Here is a 19,936-nt window from a genome sequence, read left to right as displayed (position 1 = left end):
GGAAGGTGTAAAGATTAAGGTCTAGGAAAGGCTTCTTTTTACAAATTTATTTTTGAATAATATTTTACTTTTCCCAATTACACATAAAGTAATTTTAGTATTTTTTTTATTTTGAGTTCTAAATTATCTCCTACTATTTCTCCCCTTCCCCATCCCTGAGACAGTAAAACATACTTCCATATTAGTCATGTTATGAAAGAAAACAGAGGCCAAAGCAAAAACAAAAACCACACAAAAAATGCTAAAAATAATATGCTTCAATCTGCATTCAGACTCCATCAGTTCTTTCTCTGGAGGTGGATAGCATTTTTTTCATCATGAGTCCTTTGGAACTGCCTTTGATCATTGTATTGTTGAGAATAGCTGAGCTATGAACAGTGGATCATCATGCAACATTGCTATCACTGTGTACAATGTTCTCTTGGTTCTACTTGTTTCACTTTCCATCAGTTCATGAAAGTTTTTCTGAAATCGTCTTGCTTCTCATTTCTTATTGCACAGTATTATTATTATTATTATATCACATACCAAACTTATCAGCCATTCCTCAAATGATGAACATTCCCTCAGTTCCCAATTCTTTGCCACCACAAAAAGAGCTCCTCTAAACATTTTTGTTCAAACAAATCCTTCTTTCCCACCTTCTTTTTTTATCTCTTTTGGACACAGTCCTAATAGTGGCATGGCTGGATCAAAGGATGTCCAGAACTGGGATAGGCTTCTTGAAAAACAAGGGATTTAAACTGAGACACAAAGAGAACTAGGGAAGGGAGGAGATAGACATGAGGAGGCTTGATGTTGGACCAAATGAGGGGTTTTTGAGGGTGGAGGAGATGTATGTTTTTGTAAGTAGTTAGTAGATAGGGAATCATTAAATATTAGTGAGACAGTAAGGAGGATAGAAGAGGCAATATATTACAAAAGATGGCATGAAGTGGGAATCACTTGTGCATTCAGAGGAGCTGGTATTTGCATAGAGAAAAGTCACCTTTTATGTAAAGCAGGGGGAATGAGGAGTTAGTGAGAGAAGGCATATGAGTGATGTGAAATGAAAAACAGGGGCTCCTACTTCTAGTGAACACCAAATGGCGGATGATGCTGGTGCTGCAGGAGATACAGGAGGCCCCAAGGGCCCCGGAGTCAGAGGTTGGGGTGGCTTCCTTGGTGGCTTCGGCAGTGGGGGCTGAGGTTGAGGCTGGGGCCAGGGCCGCGGAGCCTGGGGAGGAAAGGCCGAAGACAAGGAGTGGGTTCCTGTCACTAAGCTGGGCTGCCTTGTCAAGGACATGAAGATCAAGTGTTTGGAAGAGATCTATCTTTTCTCACTGCCTATCAAAGAGTCTGAGATCATAGATTCCTTCCTGGGATCTTCATTGAAAGATGAGGTTCTGAAGATCAGCCTATTCAGAAACAAACTAGAGCTGGATAACATACTAGGTTCAAGGCTTTTATGGCCATTGGTGACTACAATGGCCATGTTGGTCTGGGTGTCAGGTGCTCCAAGGAAATGGCCACAGATATTCGTGGTGCTATCACTCTGACCAAGCTGTCCATTGTTCCTGTGAGACATGGCTACTGGGGGAACAAGATTAGCAAGCCTCACACAGTGCCCTGCAAGGTCACTGGGAGATGTGGATTGGTTCTGGTGCACCTGATCCCTGCTCCTAGAGGTACTGGCATTGAATCAGCTCCTGTGTCTAAGAAGCTCCTGATATTGACTGGAATTGATGACTGCTACACTTCTGCAAAAGGCTGTACTGCCACTCTGGGCAACTTTGCTAAAGCTACCTTTGATGCCATCTCCAAAACATACAGCTATCTAAACCCAGACCTGTGGAAGAAGACTGTGTTCACTAAGTCTCCCTATCAGGAATTCACTGACCATCTTGTGAAGACTCACACTTAAGTGTCTGTCCAGAAGACCCAGGCAGCTGCTGTGGCAACCACATAGACGTTTTTTATAAACAAATAAATTGAACTACGTATGCCTGCTTAAAAAAAAAATGAAGAACAGGGGAGAGTAAGGTGTCTGCAAATGGCCTCATTTTCAGTAAAATATGAGGAAAGGCTCTCAACTGAGATTATAGAATAAAGCAGATCTGTGAGAGACTTGAAGTGAGACAAAAAGCTTTGGAAAAGCAGCTGGGGTATTTGGCATAGTGAATTGATAAAGGAGGAGTAAAAGAATTGCCTTGCTATAGCTAAGGCATATCTGAGTTTATGTACTATAAACTTGTAGTGGACCCACTCACTCATCATGGTTTTGTGAGTTCCTCCAGCTTCATTCAGGAACATATCAGTAGGGCAGAAGGAAGTGGATATCAGAAGTAATCCAAGGATGTGGTTTGGAAGGGCAAATTCTTCTACATAAGATATAAGGGTCAAGGCATATGAGAAAAGATGACAGTGTGAAATTGAACGCTTCACCAGGGCCTCAACATAGAGAAGGGAAAAGAGTGAAACCAGTGCAGGGTTGATGGCCTGAGAAAGCACTGAGAGAGGTGGGGATTGGAGGTCACAGTCAAAGAAAAGGGTGTAGGGTTGCAAGATAGAGGGAAAGATGGAATGACAACAGATTATGATCAAATAAAGGAATTTCAACAGGCATTAATATGGATATGAAATATTTTGGGATGAAGGCAAGATAAAGGATATGACTTTCTCTTTATATAGGGTAGAGAAGTAGGTCATAGGAAATGAATAAATTGTGTAGTGAAAAGGTTAAGGCATTTGACTGACTATCAATATGTATCTATCTATATTGAAGTCCCCTGGTATGAGGGCAGGAGAGGAGAAGGACCGTAAGTCAGGAACTGAATTTATTGGGGAAGTAAGAGAGTATCCTAGAGATCTCTACACAACAGCTACCAGAATCATGATTGGGTGATAAATATGTACTGAAAGAACCTCAAAAAAAGAGAAGTTACTGAGTGATAGTGGTAGAGGGAGAGCCTGGGAATGGCAATGGGGAACAATTTTATTGCTCCAACCAAGACTAATCTATCTGGATGAATGAATGAAAGGTCAAACAGTGCTTGAAAAGGTAGTCAGGCAAGCTATGTCATCAGGAGAGTTCCAGGTCTCATTGAATACAAAAATATGGAGTGAACAAGTAAGGGAAAGATTAAGATGAAATCTAGTTTGTTGCCTATGGAGAAGGCGTTCCAGAGAGCACAACTGAAGAATTGGATAGCTTTAGAATGTGTGTGTGTGTGTGTGTGTGTGTGTGTGTGTGTGTGTGTGTGTGTGTGTAGGGATAAGTGAGGGGTTGAGGATGATGGGAACAAGAGAGCAGTCAGTAGAGTTTGGAGAACAGGGTGTGAACAATGGTAACTGGATATTCTGCATCACAGGGATGGGGAATGAGGGAACAGAAGTATGTTAATCATTGAGGAATCAGTCAAATTAGGTTACTAGTGGCCAAAGTATTTCCTCCTCAAATAAAGTTACCCCAGGGCATCAGGCAGCTGTGAGTAGCAGGAAAGAGGAGGGGAAGATTGCTGCACGGAAGGTTCCTGGAAGGGGCAAGGCAGGCCCTGAGGTGATATGGGTAGTCCTAGATGATATCCTTCTGTAATTTGATGGAAAGGCTTGCTTGGAAGATATATTAGGTATATCCAGGTACATTTATTGAAGGCAATCAGACCTTAAATTTAGATTTTAAATCCTAAACTGGAATTGGGATTATATTGGGATCTCTAAATCTGATTCCTTTTACTTAGGAATGGGACTTCAAATATGTAACTGGTATATATGGTAGGACAAAATAACAGAATCAATATCAGGGTTAAGGAGTGGAAGGAAAAAGAGAAGAGTCTTCTAGCTTTCAAACTTATGATTTTTTGGAGAAAAGCTAGTAGTTTCTGAAATAGATTTCTATGAAAAACTGTATTGGGTTAGGGGCGGGAAAGTTGACATAGATCATAGATGTGTCATAAATTTAGAGATGGACAGGCTCTTACACATCATTTATTTCAACCTCTTTCCTAAAGTGAGAAAACTGCCCCCCCCAAAGTAATAAAGCACTGCTCCCTTCCTCTTTCCAGCCACTCACAGTTGCCTGATACCTACAACAACTCTATCTCCTATTTCAACAGAAAAAATAAAGCATAATACTTTCAGAAAAAAAAAGAAATTAAAGATAACTAATGACTTACTACCCTCCTGAAAGAAGAATATACCCTTCTCCCCACCCCACCCCTTATATCTATTTCTATTTCATTTACAAATCTTTATGGTCATGGGTTAGGCTTAGAAGAGATATGTATCTTTGAGGGAAAACACTGGACCCTGACAATAGTTTCATAGTTCATAAGCATTTGTTGAACAAATGGAAATTCTTTCAAACCTCTATCTAGACTTTAATGAAACTCTAGTGGTAATAAATACAAATAGAAAAAATATGGAGATATAATATTGTCAGCCTTTTGGAATCACGTTTTCGATGTGCTTGTATAATATGGTTGTCTAAACAGTTGAAATAAGTATATCTACTATATTATACAAAGCTTGACAATTAATTTAATTTTAAATTTTTGTAAATCCTTACATATAATTTCATTAATGTGAGGAAAGTTCATTCTGATTGACAATTCCTCTGTCCATATATTATTAGAGTTTCTTGTGGCTCCAAGTGATTAATTATATAATTACTATGTAACAGAAATAAGACTTAGATTCAAGTATTTCTAACTCTAAGGCCTGGCACATATCCACTACATAATAATAACTCTTAGTAATATTTCAAAAGATAGAATAAAGCCTAATACTCCCAGGCAAAGAAACTAAAGACAATAAAATATTACCATCTTCTTCAAGAAAGAATATACCCTATATCCTTTTCTCCATTTCCAAATCTCCACATGTATTTCACTTGTACATTTTTATAGTAGTAGTAGAAAAGATTAGTGTATTTGTAGGGGAAACCCTTGGTTCTGTGACAGCCATTTCATAGTTAACAAGTATTTGTTGAACAAATGGGAATTCTTTCAAACCTCTTTCTGGACTTTAATGAAAGTACAGTAGTAATTAAAAAAAACAGAGACAATATTGACATCCTCTTGAAATCACATTCTTGATGTGGTTTCAGGGACTTTTATGTTATTGTAAAGCAATGATTTCCCTTAGAATGATTATTTCTGAGTTAATAGAATGTACACAAAATCTAAGTCTTTGTGATTACTATACACCTATCTCTTGGGTGGTGGAGTGAGGTGTTTCTGCCTAGAAAGAAGAGGGTGGAGGATGGAGGAGAAGAAAAGAGAACTAAAATGTGATTTAAGATAAAAATTCTAATGTGGATTAGAAGGAAGGTGTAATATCTGTACTCCATTTCCTCCAATGCCTGAACATATAAAAACACAGACTAATTTAACAGATGAGGAGAATGGAGTGCGAAAGAAGCGGCAGTGAGAAGTGGGAGCCAGGCTTGTTGAATGGAAGTCCAATGTTCTAGTCTGATGAGGTAATGAGGAAACTTTAGCTAAAGAGATTTTATTTAAGTGTGAAGAAGAACTTTCTTATAGCTAAAGGTTGTGGGAAACAAGGTCATTTTAATGAGGGTTTGTGGAATAATTCTGGGATGGTTTGTTATGTATAGGAGTTTTATTTGCAGGTTACCTGTAGAGGTGTTTTTTTTTTCCACAAGTCTATTAAAGAGCAGTAACATAGGCCCGGAAGAAGGTCAGTTTGGAAGGAAGAGAGTATAGATTTTGTTAAATGAAAATTTTTTTATTATCATACATATGCTGGAAATGGGGGAAAAAGTTTGTAAACCAGCCATATTATTTATCAAACTGCCTTAAGGTGTTTAGCATTGTGCTAATAATAGCTCACATTTAGCTGTAAAATACTTTCCAGTTCTAAATTCATCTCATCCTATCATACAAGAATTTACAAGCATTTTCCTTATAAATCTTTCTAAAGTAGGAACGTTCCTGCTATCCTGCACTTTACAGATAAACAAACTGAGTCCCAGAGAGATTAAATGATTTGCCCATGATCAAAGAGGTACAAAATATCAGGGCTAAGACTCACACTTAGATCTTCTGATTCTAAAACCTTTATTCTTTCTGTTGTATTATCTGTCTCTCTCCATCCTTTTGAACACCAAACACTCCTATGGTTTATATAAAGTAATTATGCTTTGAAAATTCAATTATAATACCAATGGAGTTAACTAAACAGAAAGCATACTACATAATGAAATGCGTTATGCTACTTTCAAGCTTAGTCTATTAACCATCATATTTTCCACAGGCAATGTGGTATTCTAGAAAGGGCTTCACATTAGAAGTCAAAAGAAGCCAAATTCTGCTACTTAAATGTTCTATGAAGATAGACAAAGCCATTGATCTGCATTTTAGTTTCCTTAACTTTTCATTGGCTGTTGTTTACATTTGAAGTCCCTGAAACCACATTTCTCGCCTCCCCCATGAGAAACACTGGTTTCCTTCGGCACTATCAGTTCAAGCCCCACTTTCTACATGAAATCTTCCTTGATGTCCATAGCTGCTCCAGGCTGTTCCCTACCCTCACTTTCTATTAACTTGTATTTACTTTATATACACTATACATACCTACATATGTATAGGTTTCTCCTGACAGAACAACAACTCATTGAAGTCAGAGATAATTGTCTTGTATTTTTATTCATTCCCATTTTCTAGAACAGTGCCTGGTACATAGTAGGCTCTTAATAAATCTTTGCCTATTTGCTGATTTGCCTATAAAATTGAAATGTTAATACTTACACAACTGCATTGATAGTGATTTTGAAGCCAGAATGCGATAACACACATAAGGTCCTTTGTAGTTAGTTTGAAAGCACTATGTAAATGTAAGCTGTTATTTCTTTAATGGCAACATGGAAGGAATCTTGGCATTCTTGTCTTTTTTTTGTGGGTCATCATTGAAACAACAATAATAAAATAAGTTTAATATTTTGACGTAGGAAGATATAAGAACCATAGGAAGGCCTGCATTATGTAAAGGATTTATTTGAATAGGGAGGGTGAGATGAAAGACTGAGATACTCACAGTATAGGAAAACATAGAGAAATTGTGATTTGATGATAAAATAAAAAAGAAATCAAACTATCAGAGATTTGGAGCTTCAAGGGAGCAGCTTGTTGTTGTTCCTCCTTCATTTTTGAAGAGTACAAATGACATGGTGGAGTGATATCTGGACTTGTGAGTGATTTGAATTGAAATGAGGCAGAGTTGTACAAAGTTGTCAGCCTCACTTCATATTCCAGTCATCAAAGTCCAGTGGCAAGACGAAAGTCAAGATGCAGCGGATGACACTGCCATGTTTGAGGTCTGACCGAACTCTAAGCACTTCACAGTGCCTATTTCACCAACTTTCATGGCTTTTGGAATAAATTACTCTCATCCACCTATTCCACCAAGAGAAATCTAGGGAGTTTAGAGCTCATCTAGATAAGCATCCTTCCTCCAGATGACTTGCCTAAGTCTACACAGTTAGTGAGTAGAAGTGCTAGGATATGGTCTTGGGTCCTATTCTTTCTATAAGTTGGGTATTTGTGTATGTTTGTATGTGTATGTATGTATGTATGAGTGTGTGTGTATATGTGTGTATGGATACGTGTATATGTATGCCTGTGTACACACACATACATACACGTATACATATATGTGTGTATATCTATGAGAATTGATGAGAGATGAAACAGAGAGAGAGAGAGAAAAATGTTTTTCACCCTTGGAAGGGAATAGATTTCTATACTTTAATGGTTATATTTCTTAATTATATTTTATATACCTACATTTAAATGCTTGTATGTTATGATAACACTAATCCAAATGTCGGCTATGATCTGAAAATTAAATCACATATCTAGACCTGGAAAAGACCTCTGAGGCCATCTAGTCCAGAATCCCCTAATTTTGCAGATGAGGAAACTGAAATCTAACAAGATTAAGTAATTTGACCAATTTCAGTGCCTCAAACATAGTAGATGCTTAATATTTATTGAATTGAATATCAAGTAAAGGTAGGATACTTAACTAGGGGTGCCAAATAGGGCTTTCTTGCCATTCACAAACATTTCTAGGTACCAGTAATCATTCCTGAACTGAGCCTTGCATACTGAGTACTTCAGGGAATTGTTTCTAAAGCATTGATAAATATAATGAGTAGCATGGTACAGGGGGAAGGGCACTGCGCCACGAGTCACAACACCTGAAATCAAGTGCTGGCTCTGCCCCAAGAGTTCATTCAGTGTGGAGCAAGCCATTTCAAATCTCTGGGCCTGTTTTTTTTTTTTTTCTGAAAGTCTTGAACTAGATGATCTCCAAGTTTCCTTCTTGCTCTAAAATCTCGTCATTCTCTACATTTCATCTTATTTATGGCATAGGAGAATGCCAAATTTGGAATCAGGAAGATCTGAGCTGGAATCCTATCCCTAACATACCAATTCAATCTTCTAAATTGTATCTTCTTTACCATCTCCTTGCAGATAAAATAATGTGAGGGTGAGACCACTGACCTTGGAACTCAAAGACATGGATTTCTGTCCCAGTTCTGGTACTTAAATCTTTGAATCCTGGGCAAATTATTTAATTTTTCAGCCTCAGTTTCTTTGTCTATCAAATGGAGATTATAATAATGCCTACTTCATGGGTTATAAGAATCAAATGAGATAAAATATTTATAAAGTGCTTTGTAAAACTATATATTTCAGTTGTTATTGATACTATATAAATCAACAAGCATTTATTAATTACCTACTGTGTGTTAAGTGCTGAATTACAAAAACCCAGAAAGGACAGCCCCCCTTCTCAAGAAGTACATAACTTAATAGAGGAGATAGCTTGCAAACAACTATGTACACAATGTAACTAGGTACAGTTATATACAGGATAAATTGTAAATAATTAACAGAGGGGAGACACTGGACTAGAGTTAAGAAGGATCAGAGAAAGCTTGTTGTAGAGTATGGGATTTAATATGTGGAATTTGAATGAAGTCAGGGAAGTCAGGAGACATGCTTGAGGATATAGCCAGAAAAAAATGCACTGATTCAGTAGTTGAAATGACTTGTTTTGAGAACAGCAAGGAGGCTAGTATCACTGGAATGCAGAGTACGTGTACTGGGGGGCAGGACACGAAGGTGGGGGAGAAGGAGAAGCAGGGCGTTGGGTGTAATATGTAAGAGGACTGGAAAAGCCAAACTTGTAATCAGGAAGACCTAGGTTCAAATCTTGCTGGTGAAACATATTTTTGTTGTCGTTGAGTTGTTGCAGTCATGTCTGACTCTGTGACCCCATTTGGGGTTTTCTTGGCAAAGATAATAGAGCAGCGTGCCATTTTCTTCTCCAGAAACTTTTACAGATGAGAAAACTGAGGCAAATAGAGCTAAATGACTTGCCCAAGGTCACACAGCTAATAAGTGTCTGAGGCTTGATTTGAACTCAGGAAGATAGTCTTCCTGACTCCAGACCTAGCACTCTATTCACTGTGGCCATCTAGCTGCCCATGAAACATAATAGATATATGAGTACCAGCATGTCATCTAACCCCTTAGCTCCCCAAGCAACTTTTGAAAACCTATTGACATCATTGGAGAGAGTTTCTCCATCAGGAGAAATTTTACATATAGTCACAAGTCTACAACCCCCTTATCCTCCCACATCCCCCCAAAAAAGAATCTCATTGATGTTTTATAACAACGAGGTAAGGAGGGAATGTTTCTGAGTAGTGTTCTAGGAAGATTAATTTAGCAAAGTCCAGAACTGAGTGGTAAGAATGAAAAGGGAAACGAAAGGATTAGGGAGACAGTATGAAGCAAGAATAACACTATTTGAGAGAGTAGGTGTTTACGGAAAGAAAAAGGGTCAAGATTGAATTGAAATGATTACTGTAATAATGATGGAAAACATTAGTTTCTTTTCAATACTGTGAGAATATCTTGAAATAAACAATCCAAATTATATGGCCTCATCTGTGCCCTAAATATGTAAAGAATTGTGTACAGAGGAATCCTTTTATATTACATTAGGTGAATTTTATTTTCAAGAGTAAGCCGGCACAGGCATTGTTTTCTTTGAGAAAGTCAGAACCTCTAACTCCAGGATTTATGTCTGCTTGAACTTTCTTTGCTCTTTCTCACTCTACTTTTTCATTTCTGGACTCCTCTTTATCCAGGTTGTTTACTTTATCTGTCTCAGTGGAAAACTCAGAACTTTAAGACATAAACTATCATTTTTACTAAGCCACAGTACAAATAAGGACAACTATACTATCTCCTGTCAAGGTGTACTTGTATCACTTCCAAATAAAAGCAGCATCCAGGGAAGTTCACTGGGGCCTGAGAAACCCAGTATTTAGGGTGATTTTTATATACTCATATATTATTCTTGCGTTAGAAGGTCTCACACATGGATTTCAGGTCAAACCACCAGGAGAAGGGCAATAAACTCAAGCTGGTGGGGTCTACATCATGCCTACAACTCCCACCTCAAAGAGGGAAAAAACAGACAAATAAATTTTAGAAAGAATTAAATTAAATTAAAACAAAAGAATTAAAAAAAACACCCCTCCAAAACAAGCAAAAACCCCAAAACTTAATACCACCCCTCCCCTGAAAATTCAATTCCACCCCTTCCCCTAAATAACAACAATAACAAACTAAAAAGTCCCAGATTACTTACCAGGTTGGCACCAAGGGGAATCTTTAATAATTTTGACCAGAAATTATTCTGTTACAGAGTCATCGAAAGCATGCTTTGCTTTATAAACAAACAAAAGAATTAGAAACAGTAAACAAACAAGCAAAAAAAAAAACTAGTACTGATCAGTTTTTTGCACATATAATTACTCAAAATTAACTAGCATGTAAAATGAGTTGGAGGGAGAGTGGACCTTGATAGTCCTTATCTCATCCTAGGAGTGTGTAGGTGGATGTAGGACATTAGTGATTATTACAAAGACAAATTTTAATTTCTCTTTAGTTTAAACATTGCTTCTAGGATGATACAGATACCAGCTTTGCAGAGGGGGCTCTGTAGGGTCATTCGTAACAGCACACACCTGTGGCTCTTCTTCCAACTCCAAACCTCTAGGGTAGCCTCCATTCCTTATTCAAATACATTCTTTAAGCCTTTACTTGAGAGCACAGAACACTCCACATACTTGATGGCCTACAGGTCCTGGTCCAGCTTTTTGGCAAACTCTGGAGAGATGGGCTTCTGTTTCTTCTTGGCAAGTTTCTCAATAGTAGAACAATCATCTCTGAGATCAATTTGGGTCCCAACAAGCAAGAAAGGAGTTTTTGGACAGTAGTAACTAATCTCTATTACTCACTTTTCTATCACATTTTCAAATGAGGCTGGAGATACCATGGAAAAATAGACAAGAGGTGCATCTGTCTGCAGATAACTGAGGTGGCGCGATTTCTCCTAAATTTCCCATTCTGCAGTATCAAACAGGCCAAAAATATATGGTTGTGTGTTGGTAAGCAAGATGGGCTCTTAGCACTTGGTTCAATAAGTGCCCTTGAAGAGTTTGGTTTGTTTCCTTTGAGTAATTCAGTGTATTTCATTGAGCCTTACTAGGTGCTAAGCCCCAGGCCCAAACCCCTATTAGGTGTAAAACCTATGTGGGTGTAGATTGGTAACTAAGGTGGGGCCCAAGGTGGGGCTAACTAAGGGGAGGGCCTAGTTTACAAATGAGTTTGAGTGATAGGTTTGGGACATCAGAGGCTCTTAGACCACATGGATTTAAGTCGCCTCTTTGTGACGATTTTAGGTCATGTGGGTGAGTCTCATGTGTGACTCACCCCTGACGCTGAAAAAGATGTAAAACCAGGGGCTGGCCTTCTCTTCTTTGGAGCTCTTACCCACAGCAGTGGTGGCGCGTGTGACTCTGGGCCAGCCCTTGTTCTGAGCTCCCAGGCTGAACCTAAATGTTGGTAACTATGAATCTGTATTTGGTCTGTCTGTTGATGTTTGTAATTTGTTTGTAATTTGCTCTGAAGTTCAGTGTGCTGGTCTCTTCCCCTGAACTAAGTGAATATTTGTATGCTGAATTAAAGTAAGCTTGTCAACCCCTTCACGTAGCTTTCCTTAGTTAAGCAGATCAAAAGAGCCTGTGCTATTGCTTGTTGTTGGGGTTGTGTTGGTCTTACACCCCCACAACAGCTGCTAGTCGGATTGTTGAAACAGGTTGTGGACCAATTACAACTGTGACTTCATAGTTAAATACCTTTGGAACACATTTTTATGGGAAAAGTTTGTTTTACATGAAATCAGAAGACACATCTTATCAATAGCATCATCACTCACAACAATACACTTAATAGTATACATAGTTGAAGTCTTTTTGTATCCACTTTCAGTATTTCAACTCCAAGGTAATCTCAGCTGTTTCACAGGGGTGTTCACAGCACTGTGAAGGGTCTCCTTCACTGAGACTACTGATTTCAGCATGAAAAGAGCCTGAACAAAGTGCAAACTGAAATCTGAGCAAATAGAAAAAAATGCTATAAAAATATAATCAGATAAATATTCAAGAGAGAAAAATGTTTGGTCAGATTTTGAAAATAATGCAAATATACTCAGCCCTTATGGTCTATTGGTATACTTGTTCTATATTTAATAGGGCCTTTACGCAAAGTTTAGAGGAGGGCCTGGATGACAGTTAGAGAAGAGAAGCACAGAAAGATGGGTTATCTCCTTCAGGAAATAACAGCACTGATTATATTGTCAAGTCACTGGATTACTGGAGTATCAGAATATCCTTCACTGAGTCTTGCACTTAGTAGGGATTCAATCAATGACTGTTAAATTGAATTGAGAAAGTCTTCAAATAAATGTGATTTTTATTCCATCTTGCACATAGAAAAATGTCTTCTTCCTTTTTAGTGAGTACTAGCAATCTAATAAAAGAAAAAAAAGAAAAATCAGCTTAGGTGTTGGCTTTGTAATTATTGCATTTAGACAATTTTAACTTCTATATTGGTCCTACAGTTAATTCTGTAGCGTATTGAGTAATGATTATACAATACTTAATACCTAGGTAAACTCTCAGAAATGGATAAAAATCAACTTGCTTCCAAATAGACTTACGTTCTTTTTAGTGTTTTCTTAAAGACTAAATAGCAGTCATTATTTGTCAGGCATGTCTCACTAAATACAATTATGAAAAATGATAAAATGAAAAATCTTTTAAACAGTTAATGCCACTCAAAATTCATATAGTTAGGACTAGAATATAAGTGTTATTAGCTCTAGTCTATACAGATCTACTTTGTAAATGTGGTAGCATAACATTTTTTGGGCGATTGGTGTGCAATTTGATTTTGAATGATTTTTTTCACTAAAATAAATAAGGGAGCACTCTGCAAATATGATATTTCATTGAATACAATGCACTTAAAATGCTTAGCAAATAGCTGTTGTATTAAATATATGCTATGTTGTTTCTAAGTGAGTAATTCCTAATATAGAAAGTTTAACCTTTTCGACTGATATGATGGGTCTATACTCATGGCTCATGGTGCATCCTTGCGGAGCTCAGGCAAAAACTCTGTCAGAATTTTAGGATAGTACAAGACATGCTAGTGACCTTCTGAGAAGGCTCTCTATCACCAAATATCTCTGCTGAATCTTGAAATTTTATCATGATTTTATCAATTAGCAGATACATCTGGCTGAATTAAGGAGAACATAGTATCTAGAAAAAAGAAAAGTAGCGGGTCCATGCTTGTGTTCACACTATACCTGGAGCATTGTTTTCATTGCTGAGTATCATCACATTTTAGGAGGTGGACAATTTCCAGAGAAAATTGACTTTGGTAGCGAGGGACCTTAAACCCAAGTCATAGGAGGATTGCTTAAAAGAACTGAGCATATTTAGCTTAGAGAAAAGAAGACATAAATGGAAAAGTTAGGAAATTAATGAGGTAGGATGGAACAGAGAAAAGGTCAACAAAATTCGAGTCAAGGAAAATCTAGGTTTGAATAACTCCTTTGACACTAATTAGGTTTATGCTCTCATCAAAAACACCACTATTCTTGGTCTCAGCTTCCTCATCTATAAAATGGGATTAATAATATTTGTAGAAAATTGTAATAAATCTGAAATATTTTGTAAAAAAAACTAAACAAATGCAAGTACTATTCTTAATGTAGGAATAAGGATTTTAAATAAAATTTGTGGGGCAAGCTCTTTTTCAGGTAGGAAGTTAAGAGCCAATCTGAGGCAGACTAGGATTTAATCAGTTAAAACATATAAGAAAATTCGTTTGTTTTAAGTATTTGAGAAGGAATTCAGACTATGTGTGTGTAGGAAGTTCCATAATTTTTTTTTAATCTGAACAATGCAAACTTAATAAAATATTTAGAAAATCCAAGTTTCCTCTATGTTAATCCTCGGCTCTGGATGGCCGAAATGGAAGGGAGGGTGGGGAACATCAGGAACACCTGTGAGCTGGCCTTAGGTATTTGAAGAGTTCTTGTGTAAGAGGGATTAGTCTTGTTTTGCTTGATCCTGAAGGATCAAAATTTGGAAGCAACATGGAAGTCAAATTCAATAAGGAAAAATTTCTTAATAATTGAAATTGTCCAAAAATGAAGTTACATGCCTTGGGAGGGAGAGAGCTCCCTGTGACTTGAAGTTATAAAAAAAAAGTTTAGATGATTATTGGTCCGTGCTGCTATTGTAGGAGTTTATCCTCATCATAAGGGTTGTACTAGATTTACTAGGTTTCTTCCAAATCTAAGATTCTAAGAAATATGTATTGTAAGGTAGAAGTTACAGAAATACTTTATGACACAGTTTCTTGCCCTAAGAAACTTATTGTTCATTGGGGAAACAAAACTAACATAGATGGGGGAAAAAAGAGAAAAGAATTATTAGCACAAAACCATTTCTGAATATATTAGGAATTCTGAGAATGGAGAAGCTCATTATGGGTTATAATAGAGAATTATAAACTCTCAAAGCTAGTGGAGACCTCAAAGACCATCAAGTCCAGGAGTTCTTAACTTTTGTGTGGCATGGCCACTCTTTGGCAGTCTGGTAATGACTGTGAACCCCTTCTCAGAATAATGCTTTTTGCATGTATAAAATAAAATATATGGGATAACAAGAATCCCTAAACAACTATATTGAAATAGTTATCAAAACACAAACAAACAAGTTCATGGATGCCAGGTTAAGAACCGCTTATTCTAGTCTAACTTACCTAAACAGGAATCTCATTTAAAACAATTCATAAGTGCTCATCCATGTGATATTAAAGACTTTTAGTAATTGAGAACTCATTACTTTACTCAGTATTCTATGCTATTCTACTTTCAGACTATTCTTAAAGTTGACCTCTCTGCAACTTATATTCATTATTCCTATCCAACTGTCAGGAGTTAATTAAAACAAATCCAATTCCCTTTATAAATAATAATAGTAAAATGATAATAATAGCTAGCATGTACATAGTTCTTTGAGGTTTGCAAAGTTCTTTACTCATATTACCCCCCCCCCCTCTCTCTCTCACACACACACACACACACACACACTCTAGTTGATTTTCTATGATTTGCTCACACGAAAAGAGAATATAGAAACTCTAAAACAAGGTATGATAATCGAATTTCTTATAAATGTTAGTGATACTCTGATCTCCTTCTGCCAGAACAAGACTGGCTACATCTCCCCATCAGGGTTCTAGGAGGAGGCAGCTAGGTGGCACACTGCAGAGAATGCAGACCTTGAATCAGCAAAAACTCAATTTCAAATCCAGCTTCAGACACTTCCTAGCTCTGTGACCCTGGACCAGTCATTTAACCTCTGCCTTGGTTTCCTCAATTATAGAATGGGAATGCCCTATCTCCCAGGGCTAGGGCAAGAATCAAAGGAAATGACCTATGTAAGGCACTTTACAAACCTGATCGCAACATATCCTCATCCCCTTTATCTTCATTTTTCCCTGAGGGGTCAGGCTCTCTCTCCTCTTATGTCATCACCATTAACCCCTACTCAGCTGCCAGTGATCATTGCCCCAATTCCATTCAATCAATTAACATCAATTAGCTTTTATAGAGGGATATTTACTCTGAAGGTATAGCAAAAAGGGAAATGTAAACATCTGCCCCAAACACCTAGAGATGTGCTCTTCTTTTCTACACCACCTTGGGCCCTGGGAGAATGGGCTCAGACTTAAACATTTCTACATAGCATTTGCCTCAAGTTCACTTCCAAATATTGTATAATGGATAAGTGGATGTGTCTGCATCTCTGCTAGACTAAGCTGGATAGGACATTCAATATTCGTTTCTCAGTGTGTGGCTTTAGACATGTATTGGTGTGGACTAAACTCTCCTGGATTTCTAGTGGTTTGCTCATCTGACATTTTGAAGCCCACAAGGTAATAGCTTTTTCTAATCTCCTTTACTTAAAACAGGAAGGAATAGACTGAAAGAGGCAAAGAATAGAGGTATATATTCAAAGGCCACATGGTGGCATCAGAGAAAGAGGGTTTGAAACTTCTCCCCTTACAGCATCATCTCCCTTTCTAAAACACAGGCAGACCAGAAAAATGTCAACCAAGAGCAAGGCCCTGGCTGATTAGTGCTTTTTGAAAGAACCTAAGTTCTGGCTCTGTAGCCAAACAGGTTTGTCTTCCACACATGGTTTTTGTTGTTCAGTTGTACCCAACTCTTCATGACTCCATTTGGGGTTTTCTTGGCAAAGATACTGAAGTGGCTTGCCATTCCCTTCTCCAGCTCATTTTATTGATGAGGAAACTGAGGCAAACAGGGTTAAATGACTTGCTCAGGGTCATATAGCTAATAAATGTCTGAGGTCACATTTTAACTCAGGTCTTCCTAACTCCAGGGGTGGGGCTGTATCTACTGCACTGTCTAGTTTTCCCATGGTTAGCAGACCAGGACTAGTAATAGAATGCCTGTTCGTTCTCCAAAGTTCACAAGTCAATTATATCAACTTTGTACTCTGTTCTATGATTATAAATTCTGGGCTTTTTGGCCCATACCTTGGTACAAAACAAACAAAAAAAACAAAAGCACAGCCATTCCTCAGCCAAGTGTGATCTATACTTTTAGAACTCATCAGAAAGCTCCTGAGACTAGATTTTTTTCATTACAATCTCTCACATACAAATCCACTGCATGACATCTAATTCCTTTGTGGCTTCCAAGGAGGAAGGAAGGGAACAAAAATTTAAGTGTCTGTTATATGCCAGGTATTGTGGTAAGCACTTTTTAATAAATATTAATCTCATCTGAACCTCAAAACAATTCTGCAAGTAGATACTATTATCGTCTCCCTTTTACATTTTATTTAACTGAGGTGGACAGAAATTTGCGATTTGCCCAAGAACATATAGCCAATAAGTGTCTGAGGCCAGAATTGAACTCAGATATCTATCCACAATGCTCCCAGCTATATTTAGAATGACTTTTTTCATCCAAGAGCACTTGCATCTGTCCTCATCTTTTATACTCAGAAGTGTCTTTCTGCTACATAGAGAGCATTCTCTTGTGGGCAGCTCCTATGGCTGAAGAGCACCTACTGACTCACTGTTTCATACAGCTGTATCATTTCAAACTTTGTCAATCAGACTGGAACCAGTGTGTTTCCTAAAACCTCGGCATATCACCAGCCACACCTGCTGCTAATCTTATTCAAACTCTCAGGGACAGAGCAAGAGGAGAGGTAATTTCATGAACTCAATTGATGCTTACCAACCTCCAACCCCCATTTTGACTCACCTTAGCATCCAGTGAAGCAGACACCTCAGTGTAGCTATAAGGGCCATATTCTCTCATATGAAACCACCATATAGTATGTTACTTAATCTCTGCATTCTTTTCTTCCTGAAAACTGGCTATAATAGACCAATACTTGTACCATATAGTCTCTGAGAAGGAATTACAGGTTCAAGAAGCTTGAAAATTTTCAAATGAGGTTAAGTGATTTGGTCAAGGTCACACAGATAGCAAACATCAGAGGTAGGATTTGAACCTTAGGTCATAAGAACATAGATTTAGGGCAGATACCATCTAGTTCAACCCCTTCACTTTATAGTTGAGGATGCAAAAGCCTAGGGAGGTTAACCTACTTGACCAAGAGTATATAGAAAAAAAATGCCAATCCAATCTATTAAACATTTATTAAGCACCTACTATGTGTTAGTCATGGGCAGCTAGATGGTGCAGTGAATAGAGCATCATGCCTGGAATCAGGAAGATCTGAGTTCAAATCTCACCTCAGACACTTAGCAGTGATGTGAACCTGAACAAATCACTTAACCCGTCTTTGCCTCAGTTCCTTATCTGGAAAAAATATGGGGTCGCACTGAAGAAGGAAATTGCAGACTAGTATCTTTGCCAAGAAAACTTCATGGACTCAAAGAGTCAGGCATGACTGATGACTGAACATGTGCCAGGCACTGTGCTAACGTAGGTACTTGGTGAGAGAAAAGTGTTTTTTCACATGGAGTTATAACCCAGCAGGGCAGCAAATACCAAATAAAATATGCTGAGTTCAGTTTTTGCCCTTTATAAAGGAAGGCATTGGGAGAAGTTTAGTACCCGATCCTCCAGTCCTCTAATCTGAGGGAAGAGGAAGCTGAGAGAAGGGGTCTGAATCAAGGCTTGAATTAACAGCATGGTGGTGAGTTTAGAAGGGATTAGCTTATATTAGAAAGGGTATCTTGTTCCATGGAATTAAAAGCAGACAGAGTAGCAGATACAAAGTGGAGTGAATGCTCTTAGAGGCAGGATTTGAAAACCAGTCTTCTGACTCAAAGTTCAGTGTTTTCCTACTGGCAATTAAAGGCTCTCCTAGGGATTTAGGAGATCTAAAGGAGTCTAGTTTGTCTGGAAATTGAATTGAGATAGATCTCCTGGGTTCTACTTAATAAGAAGTTTGGATTCATCCTCTTCTACCTTCATGCCCTACAGTACACAGTTCTTCCTTGTACATTGGCAGCATCCCAATGTAGGCAGCTGCTGTGACCTCAAAGAGTGTACCTTGGTAAAAACAACTCGAAGGCAGACACCTTTACAGGATAACAACTGATAGAAAAAAAAAAGTAGAACTACCCATGTAGAATGATCTTGTACCTATTTCTCTATCAAGAAGGGGAATGTATTCAAGTCATTAGAACTAAATAACCTTTATGTGAGGCTAGCAAGAGCTGAAGATTAGCATTTATGGCCTTTTATCTGTTGTCTTTGAAAAATTCATAGAGAATGGAAGAGGGAATGAGAAATTAAAGAAGATGTATGAAAACAAAACTAACAAAGAAACAGAAAAACCCTAATCTTCCAAAAGGGGAAGAGGTTGAATCTTATCTATGTAGACCAGTGACTTTGATCTAAATTCCTGATGAGATTCTAGAATCTATTAATGCATGTTTCATTTCTCTGTATTACTAGTATCTAGCATAATGTCTGAGACATAGTAGGTCTTTAATAAATAATTAATGCTTGATTGATGGATTAAATGTATCTTTTGTTAACATATAGAAAGGGAGGTGATCACAGAGTCAGCCTGGATTAATCAAAAATATGTCAGATTATTTTCATTTCATTTTTGGCAGGGTTACCAGGACCTTGATGATTAGGGGAAATTGAAGAAACAGTAAATTTCAGCAACATATTTGGCATAGAGTTTTATTGTATTCTTTTGGAGAAGAAGAAGGGATGTGACCTATACAATAATATGGCTAATTGAACTCAGAATGTTAGAAGATCTAACTAAAAAGTAGTGATTAATGGATTAATATAAATCTGAATATAGGTTTCTAGTGGTACACCACAAGGATTTGTTCTTGACCCTGTACTATTGAACGTTTTTATCAAGGACTTGGATGAAATAATAGACGGCTTGAATATTAAACATGGAAATGACACAAAGCTCCTTAACATGTTGCAGGACAGAATCAGAAGC

The 19,936-nt window shown here is 37.7% G+C and overlaps 2 pseudogenes; one reads left to right on the top strand and one right to left on the bottom strand.

Moving 5' to 3' along the window:
* The first annotated feature begins 1,085 nt into the window (after positions 1-1,085).
* On the top strand, positions 1,086-1,948 carry LOC118836004 (annotated as a pseudogene).
* A 9,149-nt stretch (positions 1,949-11,097) lies between these two features.
* Positions 11,098-12,327, bottom strand: LOC118838756 (annotated as a pseudogene).
* Between the last annotated feature and the right edge of the window lie 7,609 nt (positions 12,328-19,936).

The sequence above is a fragment of the Trichosurus vulpecula genome, chromosome 2, assembly GCF_011100635.1.
Source record: "Trichosurus vulpecula isolate mTriVul1 chromosome 2, mTriVul1.pri, whole genome shotgun sequence".
NCBI lineage: Eukaryota > Metazoa > Chordata > Mammalia > Diprotodontia > Phalangeridae > Trichosurus > Trichosurus vulpecula.
Note: the sequence above shows the minus strand (reverse complement) of the source record. Positions and strands in the feature narration are given on the sequence as shown.